This window comes from Limulus polyphemus, unplaced genomic scaffold, assembly GCF_000517525.1.
Source record: "Limulus polyphemus unplaced genomic scaffold, Limulus_polyphemus-2.1.2 Scaffold393, whole genome shotgun sequence".
Lineage (NCBI taxonomy): Eukaryota > Metazoa > Arthropoda > Merostomata > Xiphosura > Limulidae > Limulus > Limulus polyphemus.
Genome location: NW_013666003.1, coordinates 272,657 through 276,384, shown reverse-complemented (window position 1 = coordinate 276,384; position 3,728 = coordinate 272,657).

Below are 3,728 nucleotides of genomic sequence, written 5' to 3'. Positions count from 1 at the left end.
ATACCGAACTGATATATTTAATCAATAATTAGCACGCAATATGAGGAGCTCCACTCTATCCATTCATTATACCAAATAATTATAAACATAATTATAATAAGAAATGAGGATTAAAAGTATAATTAAAGTTTCAAACGCAGAGGTTCACAAATCACTGCTGAAAAAACTAATTATTTAGATCAGGCCACATTGAAATTTCCATTAGTTTAGCTAATAACCAAATGCACGTACTTTCTCGCCTAATTTCTTTTTAACTTAAAATTAACAGGGCGTTGTGAGTAGCTCTCAACGCCTATTATATTTGTTGGATGAGAGATATGATAGCGCTAAGTGTATACAAGTTAATGAGTGTTAGTTTGATAATAACGCCGTGAGGAAAGTTCAGAGTGAATAATTTACTTACCGATATTAATCCTTGTTTTCGTGGTTAGTAGCCTATACGATTACCCAAGTCTAATTGTTAATCAGTTACTACTTTTTTACAAGATACTAACTATTAACTAGTTTATTTTCTACGTTTCCTCTGTTTATCTGCTGTCGTCTTCAGGAAGGACCTAAGAAAGATTGGTTATTTTAAGATTGTAGTTGCCAGAATTGGATCCTGTGTCTTTTTAAAGCAGAGTGACATCGAAACATAGGATATAATTAATTAATAATTAGGCTTAAGTGAACGTAAATGCTACTTATCATGACAAAACTGTCAGTTATACTTTAGAAAAATGTAGAAAGTCTGTACTATCGTTAAATTCAACGTAAATCTAATATTCTAAGGTATTGGGAACTGTTTTACTACTGACAGGACGTATAAGACATCTGAATTCAGGAGTTTCTCAGTGATGATGTTTACAATCAGAAACCCCACAACATATTCATCATTAGTTAAACATATTTATTTCAATATCGGTGAATGAATACTATTTATTCAAAATTAAGATAAAATACAGTTAATAAGATTAGGTAATATCATAAAACATTACCTCATAAACCACAAACAACGTGTTTGTACCATTTTAATAAATCAAAGCTAGTAAACTTTTCATTTTTTTGATGTGTTGTACTTAATGCACAGTCGCATGTCCTGTGAGTGCCATTAGTTAACTTGCACTATTCAATATGGATAATTAACGAATAAGTTAAAATACAGTGGATAATTTATTGATTTACAGGATTATATTCAGGTAAGAACACTTGGGGATTAATGTGGCACTAAAGGTGGGTAGATTAGCGAGTAGTTAAAGTAGATATGGGTGGAATATTATGTATTTTCTCGACATATGTCCAGGAAGAGTAATAACATACCTATGTTTTACAAGTTGTCTAGAAACATAGGTGAATTAACGAATGAGTCAATGAAAAGCGTTCAGTTTTTGAAATATATAGAAGTAACTTCAGGTAATACGTGAACACTAATGAACTGATAGATTTAGCTTGATTTGGAAATATGTTAACAAGTAGTGTCATACACGCAGAGTGGAAGTAGCAACAGTTAATACGTGGACACTAATGTACTGATATATTTAGCTTGAGTAGGAAATATGTTAACAAGTAGTGTCATACACACAGTGGAAGTAGCAACAGTTAATACGTGAACACTAATGAATTGATAGATTTAACTGGAATAGGAAATATGTTAACAGATAGGTATACATACATACATAGTAGCAGTAACAGCAGTTGACATGTCGCTAATGATACATATAAATATAACTTAAGGACAACAAAGGACCTTTTGGTCCAACTAGGCCATCCCATCTACTTACTAAGCTCTAAATAAAAGTAAAACAGTCTTTATCATTAAAATAAATGTATCAAACCTTCCCTGAAATTCTCTTAAATTAACTGCAACTACCACATATGAAGGCAACCCATTCCAAAGGTAAACAAACTTGTTAGAAAAATAAAGCGGTCTTAGCCGAAGATGACTCTTACCCTGCCAAAATTTATATTTGTGTCCCTAGTCTTACCATTCTTATAGTTAAATACGAAAAAAGATGACACGTCAACACTGTAAATTCCCTTTTACAATCTTAAGCGCCTTAATCAGATAGATCCCTTGTAACTCTTGTTTTTTTAAGAGAAAACACTTTTAGAGATCTTAACCTATCCTCATATGACAGCCTTTACATCCTAGGTATCTTCCTAGTCACCCTTCTCTGAATTATTTCCATCAATTTAATGTCCTTTCTAAGAAAAGGAGCCCGAAGGTAATGATAATATTCCAAATGTGGCCTAACCAATGACCAACACAATGAAATTATAACCTGTTTAGACTTGTATTCAATAGCTATGTAGATACAACCTAAAATCCTATTTGCCCTACCACTAGCAACAGTACTTTGCTTGGATGGCTTAAGAGACTGATTAAACCAGAACATCAATATCTTTTTCTTCAAAACACTGTTAAGATTATTGCCGTCAAAATTATACTCATAATTACCTCAGCCATTGAAGGTAGACGGAGGTTATGTTTTACCCCTGTATGATTGTTTGTGTGTGTGTGTGTTTTTCAGCAAGATTTCTCGAAAACAGCTTAATGAATTTGGACGAAAGTTGGCCTACATTTGGACTATGGCTCAACTTAGAAATGATTAGTGTTGGGAGGGTCAAGGTCACAGCAAGATCACGAAAATCCAAAAGATACCTATCTGTTAACATAGGGACCGATCTTTCACACTATTTTTGCTCTATAAGTCAGTCAAAAATGATCAGATTTTGATGAAACTTGGTGGACATATGTAGAATACTATTCCCCATTGTCTTGTCAAAAATTATCTGTACCCTCTGATAACGACGGATATGCGGACACATTTTCGTATTTTTTTTGAGAGTCAAATATGGTCAACACTGCGTGGTGGAGGTATTCGCTCTACCGAGTGATCCTCTAGTTCAAATTGTGATATCCTACATAAATTAACTTGCATTAATTATAATAATTAGTCATCTGCAATTTATTTGCCCAACTAGGTCATCCAATTTACTATACTAAGCTCTAAAAGTAAGGTATTCATCTATATGCTACTAAAACTCTGAGATTGTTTGTTTGTTTGAGTGCTTGTCTGTAATTAAATACAGCATAAACGGTGCCCAATAGTGCCATATTTGTAATGAAATGAGAATAGAAACAGAATAAAACAATTTTCGTTAAAATCGGGCCACGGGTTTCCCTAGTTAGCGCCGTTTTTTGGGTCACTTTTCGTACATTCCATTATTATAAAACTTCGTTTTCCACCTGATAAATCACTTTAAAATATCTTCTATACAACAATATATGCACAACAGAAATTAAATGATGCGAAGAAAATGTGTTATAACGGCGCGTAGAAAGAACAACAATAAAATGGGCCTACAATATTATTGACTATTTGCAAATAGTAACTATGGAGACGACGTAATAAAATAAAAATCAAGTCGAGAACAACAACAAAGTTTTATAAACGAAAACCTCTTGTCGAGCATTGGCTATTATATTATTTCCCTATCAATGTTCCCATCTTCATTAAAAGTGGTAAGATGACAAAAACAAGATCTTGAAAAATCTATATATATATATAAAAACAGTTTTCTTTAAATAGTGCTAAGTGGTTTCATAAGCGATTTAGTAACTTTATGAATTGCAAATTATTATTTAGTGATATAGGTGATTATGCCACCCAAGAAACGCCCTTTCTATGGAAAGTCTTCTGCCGCTAAAAGAATGCAAGCACAAAGAGCAGCTGAAACAGAAGAAC